General features: G+C 41.5%; 1 non-coding gene across 1 annotated transcript; it reads right to left on the reverse strand.

The window, feature by feature from the left end:
• Window positions 1–375: 375 nt before the first annotated feature.
• On the reverse strand, window positions 376–482 carry LOC131241593 (small nucleolar RNA R71). The gene has a single exon (XR_009169154.1). It is a non-coding gene; the product is annotated as a small nucleolar RNA R71 (small nucleolar RNA).
• Window positions 483–12101: the final 11619 nt, after the last annotated feature.

Here is a 12101-nt window from a genome sequence, read left to right on the forward strand (position 1 = left end):
GTGTATCAGGCACCCCCGCCTCGTACCTTACGAGATTATCTACAACCGGCGGGAGTGAGTACGCCCTCATGCATGATTTTCTCTGAAAACATAAGACAAATGGATATCAAGCCAGGAGTTATCCAACTCCTTCTCAAATTTCATGGACTTGAATCAGAGAGTCCATATTTACATTTGAAAGAGTTCGATGAGATTATAGCTACATTATGTTTTCCTAATGTATCTGAGGATACAATTAGGCTGAAACTCTTTCCTTTTTTCTTAAAAGAGAAAGCTAAGACGTGGTTACATTCACTGCGTCCTAAATCCATTGGCACATGGAACAACATGCAGAGGGAATTCATAAAAAAATTCTTCCCACATCATAAAACGATTACCCTCAGAAAAGCAATCATGAACTTTGCCCAAAAGGAAGATGAAACATTCTTCCAATGTTGGGAAAGGTTCAAAGATTTGGTCAGTTCATGCCCACAACACGGATTTGAAACGTGGCGCATTACAAATTTTTTCTACGATGGACTGACATCTTCCATGCGCCAAATGGTCGAGACAATGTGTAATGGAGAGTTCATTAATAAAGATGTCGATGAGGTATGGGACTACCTCGACAGTCTGGCTGAAAAAACACAATCTTGGGACTATTACCCAAAATCAAACACCACGTCTAGGCCAACTCAATTAAAGGAGAAAGGTGGATTATATCTCTTGAAAGAAGAGGATGATCTCAAGTGTAAAGTGACTACGCTCATAAGGAAAGTTGAGGCCATGGAAGGAAAGAAGGATAAGGTTAATGAAATTGTTTGCGGCATCTGTGATTGCAACATTCATACAACTGAAAATTGTCCTACAATACCCGCCTTTCGAGGAGTGTTGAATGAACAAGTTAATGCCGTAAACAACTATCAAAGACCTTTTACTGGACCTAACTCCAATACATACAATCCTGGCTGGAAAAATCATCCAAACTTTAGTTGGAGGAATGGACAAACGGCTACTCCTCAAGGTTTCTTCAATCAAAATCCAAATCAAGTGAAACCTCAAGAGGAACCGGTTCAAAATTCCATACAAGAGCTGGCTCAGGCAATGCGGGGAATTACAGATTTTATGCAAAAGATAGATTCTCGTATGATGGTTATAGAAAAGGGGATGCTTCCTGCACAACCTCTCCCCAATCCTAAACCGCAGTACGAGATTAATGATCCTAGCTCTTCAAATCAGATGGGGCACGCTAAATCCATCACCACTCTTAGGAGTGGAAAGATCATTGATAAAACTCTTCCGGTTAGGCCCGAAAAGCCTCAAGAACCAAAAGAGGACAACAATGATGGATCCAGTGATGCCCCACAAAAATTAGAACCGGAACTTCTAGAGAAGCCAGTTGCTCCGTTCCCCCAACAGTTGGTTTCACCAAAACCTCTCTCTAACTCTCAGGATATTCTAGAGGTGTTGAAATAAGTGAAAGTTAACATTTCTCTACTTGATGTCGTGAAACAGATTCCTTCATATGCCAAATTTCTGAAAGATTTATGCATGACCAAAAGACGGCAAAGTATTCAAAAGAAAATTTTCTTGACTGAGAAAGTGAGTGCTATCCTAAAGCAATACATGCCACAGAAATTCAAAGATCCCGGTAGCCCAACCATATCATGTGTAATCGGGAACCATCAAATTGATCACGCACTTCGTGACTTAAGAGCGAACGTCAATCTGATTCCCTACTTGGTATACAAACAGTTAGGTTTGGGTGAATTAAAACCCACCCTAACCACACTACAACTTGCTGATCGCTCTGTTCGTGTACCAAGAGGGATAATCGAGGATGTGTTGGTCCAAGTTGATAGATTTTACTACCCTGTAGATTTTATCATCTTGGACACCGAACCCATCAATAACATAAGCACTCAGATCCCCGTCATTTTTGGCCGCTCATTCCTTGCCACTTCAAATGCAATTATCAATTGCAGGAATGGTGTCATGACTATGCCTTTTGGGAATATGACATTAGAGTCAAACATCTTTTTCAATAACGGTAGAAACTTAGAGGAGGATGACGATTTTCACGACATTAACATGATTGACTCTTTCGTGGAAGATACGACACCTCTAACCTTATCCTCTGACCATCTAGAGACGTGCCTGGCCCACTCCCATGATTTTGATGATGACATGATTAGGGAGACGTGCGCCTTGCTTGATACTGCACCGGTACTTGAAGTTAACTGGTGGAGGCCATAATTTGAAGAATTGCCACAAACCGATGTAGTGCCTCTACCGTCTAACCTCAAGCCGCCGAAGCTTGACCTAAAACCTTTGCCCTCTGATTTGAAATATGCCTATTTAGGTCAAGATGAGACGTATCCGGTGGTGATCTCTTCCCACCTAGAGAAAGAACAGGAGAGTATGCTCATATCTACTCTCATTGAGCATAAAGGAGCCCTGGGATGGACGATAGCGGACCTCAAGGGAATCGATCCCTCGATTTGTACTCACCACATATATCTTGAGGATAATGCAAAAACCGCTCGACAACCACAACGTAGACTAAATCTAAACATGAAGGAAGTGGTTAAGGCCGAGGTTTTTAAACTATTAGACGTGGGTATCATATACCCTATATCTGATAGTCAATGGGTGAGCCCAACTCAAGTGGTCCCTAAGAAGTCCAGAATCACCATCGTAGCCAATGCTAATAATGAACTCGTGCCAACTAGAGTCACTACTGGTTGGAGAATGTGCATTGACTACAGGAAGTTGAATACCGTCACGAGGAAAGACCACTTTCCTTTACCATTCATTGATCAGATCCTGGAAAGGTTAGCTGGTCATTCCTATTACAGTTTCCTTGACGGGTATTTGGGCTACAACCAGATAGAGATAGCCCTTGAAGACCAGGAAAAGACCACATTTACATGTCCCTACGGCACCTTTGCTACCAAAGGATGCCATTCGGACTATGTAATGCCACTGCCACCTTTCAGCGATGTATGCTTAGTATCTTTTCTGATATGGTGGGGCAATATCTAGAGGTTTTCATGGACGATTTCTGTTTACGGTCCATCTTTCAGCAAGTGCTTGGAAAGTCTTTAATGTGTGATGAAAAGATGTGAAGAAAAGAACTTGGTACTTAATTGAGAGAAGTGCCATTTCATGGTTCAGAAGGGAATTATCCTGGGGCATATCATTTCGTCCAAGGGAATCGAGGTAGATAAGGCAAAAATCGATCTTATCTCTAACTTACCTCCACCCAAGAACATCAGAGACGTGCGATCCTTCTTAGGACACGCAGGATTTTACAGGCGATTCATAAAGGACTTTAGTCTCCTCTCTCGTCCTTTATGTAATCTTTTGCAAAAGGATGCACCATACGAGTGGACTGAGTAATGCCAGAAAGCTTTCACCAAGCTTAAGGGCATGTTGACCACTGCACCCATCATGCAGCCACCCGATTGGAGCCTTCCTTTTGAGCTTATGTGCGACGCTTCTGATTATGCTCTTGGGGCGGTTCTAGGCCAGAGAAAAGATAAGAGGCCCTACGTCATTCGTTACGCAAGTAGAACTTTAAATTCTGCCCAAGTGAACTACTCGACTACGGAAAAGGAACTCCTAGCCGTAGTGTTCGCTTTGGATAAATTTAGGTCCTACTTGATCGGATCCAAGATCATTATCTACACAGATCATGCGGCACTTAAGTATCTTCTTTCTAAGAACGATTCTAAGCCCCGCCTGATACGATGGATCCTTCTACTCCAAGAATTCGATGTGAAAATTAAAGATAAAAAGGGAGTAGAGAACGTAGTGGCCGATCATCTGTCTCGCCTTAATACCTCTGATTCCCTTGAGACGACCCATATCAACGATATGTTCCCTGATGAACAACTGTTCAGAGTCTCCCATTCACCTTGGTTCGCTGATATTGCTAATTATCTTGCTACAGGTGCCATACCGACACAGTGGACTGCGCAAGATAAGAAGAAATTCTTCACTGAGGTGTGCAACTTTTTCTGGGATGATCCTTATTTATTTAAATATTGCTCAGACCAAATCCTAAGGAGATGTGTACCAGACGATGAGCATCAGAGCATCATCTCCTTCTGTCATTCACAGGCCTGTGGTGGTCACTTTTCTGCTAAAAAGACCACGGCCAAGATTCTGCAGTGTGGCTTTTACTGGCCCACTATGTTTAGGGACACTCATGAGTTTTGCAAAGCTTGTGAGCGTTGTCAGAAATTGGGAGCATTGTCCCGTCGAAATATGATGTCTTTGAATCACATCATTATCATTGAAGCATTTGATTGCTGGGGCATCGATTTCATGAGACCATTCCCCCAATCGTTTGGAAATCTTTATATTTTGCTCGCTGTGGATTATGTCACTAAATGGGTCCAAGCGATTCCGTGTCGAACTAATGACCATCGCACGGTCATTAAATTCCTAAAAGAAAACATCCTTTCTCGATTTGGAACGCCTCGAGCCATCATTAGTGATGGGGGCTCACACTTTTGTAATAAACCATTTGAGAGCTTTATGAAGAAATACGGTATCTCTCATAGGGTGAGCACCCCGTACCACCCACAGACGAGTGGGCAAGCTGAGATTTCTAATAGGAAAATTAAACACATTTTGGAGAAAAAGGTTTACCATGATCGTAAGGATTGGTCAATCCGATTAACCGATGCCTTATGGGCATACCGTACTGCCTTTAAAACTCCTATTGGAATGTCTCCCTTTAGACTTGTCTATGGAAAATCTTGTCACTTGCCTGTGGAGCTGGAACATAAAGTGTACTAGGCGATCAAAAATCTTAATTTCAATCTGGATAACGCTGGCTCGCTACGCAAACTTCAATTGAATGAATTTGAGGAAATCCGGAACGATGCGTACGATAATTCGAGAATTTACAAGGATAAGATAAAAGCATTTCATGACCAACACATTTTGTGAAAATCATTCACGCCTAGTCAGAAGGTCCTTTTGTACAACTCTCGATTACATCTCTTTCCGGGTAAGCTTCGATCTCGTTGGACCAGCCTTTACATTGTTGTTACTGTTTTTCCTCATGGGGCCGTTGAGATAAGAGATCCCGACAATGACAAGGAGTTTAAAGTCAATGGACATCGATTGAAACCATTTGTCGAGGAATTTGATTCAGAGGACATGTCCATGCCCCTGACTGCTCGTGTTTACCAGGATTGATCTCCTAGTCTGATAGAGGTACAGGTAAGTTTATCGCTTTCATAGAACTAGGGTAGTTGCTTTATTTGTTTGGCTGAAGACGGTAAACTTAGCACTCCTGGGAGGCAACCCAGCTCTTCATTTTATTTTTATCATTAGTTAGTTTAATGTTTGTGGGTAACATTGCTGCAAACCCTCACGAGACTACAACTCGTCCACTAGGGGTAACTTAGGGGTTTAAAGGCTTGTTGCATACGCTAAATGCAATCGAGAGCACCTACGAAAGTGGTATAAGTAGGATTTTATTTTTATTTTTGTGTTGCCTTCTCCCTCGTGCTGACCGACGCCCATATAGCGATCTCTTGGAAAGTGTCTCTCAATTCATCATCCAGGTACTATCTTCCCATCACTTCATATTTATATTTTCGTTGTCCCATGTGCATTGCATGCCTATTTCTTTTACATTGAGGACAATGTAGATTTTAGGTTGGGGGTGGGAGATTAGGTTTCCTAATCAGTATTTTCTTGGTCATGAGCGAAAATTGTGAAAATTTTAAATTTTTCTGGAATTTCGTACGAATTCAAAGTGATTTTGATGGCCATCTGGGACACTTGGAATTGCAAAATACAAGATGTTGGTAATTTATGACTCTTGGATTCAGTTATCTGTTAGATTTCATAGCTAAGTTTGCATTGTTAATCCATTATTAGAAGTTATAAACATTGATTGAGTCATGAATTCTCAGGACACATCTCGCTTGTACATTAAGGTTTCAGTTCGATATTGAAATGTAAATTAGCGATCATTAAGCATGGAAGGAACCAACCTGGGGAATTGTCCATTTTGTTCAATATAAAGAGTACAAAAAAAAAAAAAACAGTTGTCATCAAGAAGGATTGGGCGAATGGTCTACACCATAGGTTTGCTCCCTATAGGTGTAGACTTGATTCCCTTTCTTGGCGTTACTCTTACTAAAAAAAAAAAAAAAGATCAACAGCAAAAATAAAAAATGAAAAGATGATCTGTGAGCCAAGTTTTGGTTGTCATGAATACCCGTTTTGATTATCAATGTTATCATGAAATCGACGACCGGATCTCTTAATGATGATAAGCCGAGATCACACCGTACACACATGGAACTCGATGTTTAGAATTTTTCTAATTGATAGATTAATACTTTGAACTTGATTATGAAGTTCACCGTGTGTTTGATTCCAGGAGAAAGAAAACCCAACATTCATGAATTTTAGAATTCTCGTATCTGGATTGTTTTTCAAAAATCATTTGAGCTTATAGAAATTGTCTTGTAATTCTCAACTTATTTTTCGTATACTTTGCTCGAGACTAGCAAAATGCTGGTTGGGGGTTGTGTTGAGGATCAAATATTGCATATTAAACCCCACTTATTAGCTGGATTTACAAGCATGATATTGTTTAACGCCTTGTCTTAATCATGTCGTGATGCAAGGTGAATTTATGAGCGTGGACTGGAAAGGACGTTAAAAATATGGATTTAACACTCTGGCATCACCAAGGCATTGGACGGGACTTCAGGGGACCAAGATCGATGGAATTACATGACAGGGATCCGCAAAAATTGAGAAACTGAAGCTCAAGCGGCCTGCAAGTCAGCCAGAATGCAAGATCACTGGGTTTCCTTCATTTGTTCGGCTCGAAACTTTATACATGGCTCGATGACCAAAAACTAACCGTACACGTCAAATTTCAGCCATTGAATCCCTCTAGAAGTGGCCCAACGGATAGATCAGCCCATAAATCAGTGATTTGGGGCCCGCCTGATATCTGGATATACTCCAATTTTGGTCTCACCCCATTAAATTAGATGGGAAACCAGATGGACGATGTGGATTTTCCAAAGAAGCAAGGTGGGTCCCACTTTATGCGAGTGCGTGTGCACAGCGCATGTGCACTCACGGTGCATCAAACTGGTCAGCCACAGCTGACCCGCTCAAATTCAAGCTGCGGAAATTCCGCAGCCTTGTTGCGAAACAGGGGCTGCGGACGAAGCCTTGTGGGCTACCACCTTCGATCAAGTGGGAAATCTGGACCGTCCATTCGTTCCTCAAGGTGAAAATGACCGTAAACAGGAGGTTCTTTCAGCCCCATCTTTGCTCACACAGGAAAATAGTGTTCAAACGCAGGTTGGATGGCAAGATGGGAAATCAAGTGGACCACGTCAGAAGCAATCCAAAACCGATCAATTCTGAACGATTTCTTGAGACTAAGCTGATGGACGGCGTGGATTCATCAAACGTCAGCTGCAGTGGGCCCCACCGATCATCTCAGATCGACCCCTGCGCACGCGTAATGCACGGACGCGCGTCCGACGTCGTGGGGCGATGTACGGCCCAGATGACGATCGGAGCTCTGATCCGATCCGTCTAAAAGCTCACACAGCGGGTCTTCACCCTAGCCATGGAGAAATTTTTACTCCAAGGACGATTACTGTCTTGCAATCACATTCCAAACGCAAGTCGGTTTGCGTTTCTACGAACGTGGTTTGAATAGCTGGCTGCGTAAACTTTCCACAGATTCCAGCCATGAATGGGACTCTTCATACCTCGAAAATAAAGAGAGAATGCGGAGGAGGGTTGGGGGAGCTCGGTTGGGTTTTTGAGAAAGCATTGAAGGAGGGTAGTTGGGGAGGCAGAAACGGGGCTGGAAGGGAGTGTTGGACGTGAGGCTGGTTTTTTCTTCCTTCCTTCTTGTTCTTTTCTTTCTCTTTTTATTTTTATTTTCATTTGCTTTGTTCAGCCCATTCATGTGTGGCTAAACCTCTTAGCTAGGGCTAAGAGGTGAAGCCTGTAGTGAGATGGGAGAGTATATTTTGTGCCTGTAATTTAAAATTCATAAACTGAATGTGATTTTTAGTTGATTATTAAAGGAATATTTTTCTTAGTCTTTAATGGTCTGTTGTGACTGGAATTACAATGGGTTTGCAATGGCTTTGAGTATTTCTTTCCCCTTTTTATGTTATGAAATCAAGAAGCCCTGTTGTTCATCATTGTTCCATGGGCATGGTAGGATGACAGTACCCTTCCTGGTCTTCATACCTTGTTGGTTGGTTAGTAATTAGTTTAATTCTGTTATTTACTTTGTCTCCTGGGCATGGTTTGGTGATGGAATCCATTTTAATTCATATACCTTTCATCTCTTTGAAAATTATATCAAAGGAAGTTCAGTTTAAGTTCCATGATTTTTGAAGCAGGCATAAAGATCTCCCTGATCTCTACAAGTGGATCCTCTGAATTCCTAGTTTCTTATTCCCTGAATTGTTTAAAGTTTTAGATAATTATTCCACAATTATTTCCTCAAATTCATTGATTTTAGATCACATCTTAGTCTAGCTCGAGTTCTACTTGATTTCAGATAACGTACAGGTATCAGTCCCTTGGGATTCGACCTCGGTCTTACCGAGTTTATTACTACATCACAACCCTACACTTGGGGAGTGAACAACACGGTATCGGCGGGAGACTCAAAGAACATTATCCCGATTGAAAAATTGTCTCCGAATATGACTGTACGGTGGATATGCTAGGCCGACGAATGCAAACCCGTTTACTCCCACTTAATGTAGGTGGCCAAACGGGCCCTTACGGTGTTATCATGATCATCAATTCACGTGGTCTGTCTAGTCAATGTCACGGGGCGCGGGACGCGGATTAGCTACTTTACCAGCGAAACACGCTACTGAAGTGACATCACCAAGTTCTGTGGGCCCCACCATGATGTATGTTTTGTATCCGCATCGTTCATACATTTTTAAAGATTATATTAGGGCATGATCCAAAGAATGAGTTAGATCCAAAGCTCGTGTGGACCCGACCACAGAAAACAGTGGGGAAAGTGACCCCACCATTAAAAACTTCTAAAAACCACAAAAGTTTTCGATCAAGCTGATATTTGTGTTTTACCTTCTTTAATGTCTGGTTTAACACATGAACAAGTTGGATCTCAAATAAACATCATGGTGGACCTTAGGAGGATTTCAATGGTGGACGTCACTCTTTCCGCTGTTTTTTATGGTGGGGTCCACTCCAAATTTGATCTGTCTCATTCTTTCCATATCAGCCCAAAATGACATCTCCAATGGTGAAGATACAACACATACATAATCAACATATGAGTAGCTTCGGAGTTTCAACACCTGCTCGAGGGTTCGAGTACCCATAGGTAGTGAAATTCCACTCAGGCGTGAGTGTGTGGTGGTATGTGTGGTGTGTGTATTAAAAAAAAAATAAAAATAAAAATAAATTAGCTTATCCCCGTCTCGGGCGCGTTGTGCAGTTAGAAGATGCCCAGCCATTGCGGACGCAAATCGGGAGAAGCGGATTGGCTGGTGTACCTCAGGTATGTAACTGCAAAATGGAACGTCTATCATTGAAACTCTTTTTGGGGTCATAGGAGTTTTGGATCAATATGAAATTTGTTTTTCTTTCTAATTTAGGACTTTGTGATCTTATGAACAGATCAGATGGAAAATAAAAGTTATAGTGGGCCCTACAAATTGTTTAACGGTAAAAATCATTATCTGTGCTGCTATTTGTGGTGTGATCCAAATGATCTTTGGATATTATTAATGTTTTGGATAATCTCTAAAATGATCTCTAAAAATAGATGAACGGTGTAGATATAATAAATACATCACTGTAGGGGCCATGTAACTTTGATCTCCTTTGAACCGTTCGTACAACTCGGAGCTCGAGGAGTGCTCGCACGACACTTACCTACAGCAGCTATATAGCTGGTGCGTGGTACACCAGCCAATCCGCTTCCCACATCGGGTGCTGCAACACCTGGTGCTCGGCACTAGCTGGTGTTCTGAAGGGCCACCGTGATGTATGGATTTGATCCGCACCGTCTATCTTTTTTTAATATCACTTTTATGCATTAACACAAAAAACGGGCAGATCAAACGCTCAAGTGGATGACACCACAGGAAAGAGCTATGATAATGATGCCTACCATTGAAACCTTGTTAGGGCCGACAGCGATATTTATTTGATATCGGCGCCCCACGGTCATATTTATTTGCTATCCGTTAAGGTCACATATACCTGAATGAAAGGATCTTATACTCTAAAATGCTTAGCGCAGAATCTGCTGACGGTACGGATAAAAGCCGTACATCACGGTGGCTCCTCAGAGCCACTCCTGTGCCAAGCTTGGTACATGCCGGAGCAGTACCCAATCCACGTCCAATCATTCAAGGAATCAAGGGTCTTCATAGGAACTTTAAAATGGCAAGAAGTGAGAGTTATTTACACGATAGTTTATACTTTATGGCCCCGAATAGAGAAACTATACACGTGGCATGTAATCAATCATAAACTAATCAGTTCAAAATCGAGGGACCCACAATAGCTATGTCATGACCCAAAATACAAATTGACCGGGTGATCGTACCCTTTGATCAGTTGACCATTTTTCACTTAAACGGGCCATCAGATGTCCACCATTGGGCCAGCTAGGACGTCCTTTCAGTGTGACGGTTCGATTTGAGTTACATTTCTGCAACATCTAATATATATATATAGAGTCATGCTCCCCTGCGCACCTACTCACGTGCGCACCTTTGCACACGTGTCATGGGTGTCTAATCTAAACGGTCCATGTGATGCGGAATCCCATGAAACCCCTAGTGACAAATTTTTACCTTGATCTAAAATTCTGGTGTGCCATAGAAAAGAGAAATGCAAATCAAGGGAGAAAGCTGTTTTCATTTTTCATGGCCCATCAAAATTTTAGATCAAAGTAAAACTTGGTTCTGGAGGGTTTCACGAGGTGTTGCTTCACATGAACGGTTCAGATTTTGGATCCTCAGAACGTATGATGGGTTCTCAAAAAAGTTTGTATGAACTGGTTCGGAGGTGAGCGTTTCCGTGTGTGTATATTCTTTCGAAACTGAGTGCACTTTGACACTTCAATAGAGTGCGATGGTTCATGTCCGTGCGGGCATTGTTAGGAAAAATTAAAATGAAGGGAGTTTTGTAAAAAGTTACCAAATTAATATCAAATTCACATTTACATTTTTGCACCTTTTTTTTTTAAGCTCTTGGAAAAGAAAACACACACTCTCTCTCTCTCTCTCTCTCTCTCTCTCTCTCTCTCTCTCTCTGTTTGTTTGTTTTTTTTTTTTTTTAACACACTATATCATGTGCTCAAACCTATAACTTTAGTATTAAAACTCACAAGTCTAATGATGAGTAGAGACCCAGAAGCTATCTCTTTAATCAGATTATTATCACACTACTACCTTTCATTAAATTTTCTTAGCGCCTGATTAGGTCAGCTGTTCAAGGGCAAATGGTCAACTGCTGGAGTGGATCTCATTGGGATGCTTACGTGAAATTCACCTCACCACTAGGTGCTTCACCTCATGTTAGGTATAGGGCTAAAAATTGGATCCTTGCTCTTGTTGGGTGGTAGACTCCCGGGAGTTTCAACACTTGGTCCAGGGTTCGAGTATCCATAGGTGGTGAAAGCCCACTACGGCGTGAGTACAAGGCAACACTTACCCTCTAAACTATTTCTCTTAATGTGACCCACTTGAATCATTAACAAGCCTGATATTTAGGCTCTAAAAATTAATTATGGTGTAGCATATATTGGTTGGAGTGAATTTTATACGATGGTCCCTGTAAAAATCAAAAGTGTATGTCTCTCTTAACTATTTCCCCACTTGAATCACAGTCATTCCGATTTATTTTTTATTTTTTATTTTTTATTTTTTATTTTTATTTTTTGTTTCTAGAACTAATATGAGATTACACATTTAATGGTTGGATCAGATCTTAAATTAACATCACAATGGACCCCATCAAAGATTGAGTGGCCATCCCTTTTCAAAGGTCTTAAGTCCAACCGATTGGCCATGGTTTAAGGTCCACCTAGTGGATAACTT

This window comes from Magnolia sinica, chromosome 3, assembly GCF_029962835.1.
Source record: "Magnolia sinica isolate HGM2019 chromosome 3, MsV1, whole genome shotgun sequence".
NCBI lineage: Eukaryota > Viridiplantae > Streptophyta > Magnoliopsida > Magnoliales > Magnoliaceae > Magnolia > Magnolia sinica.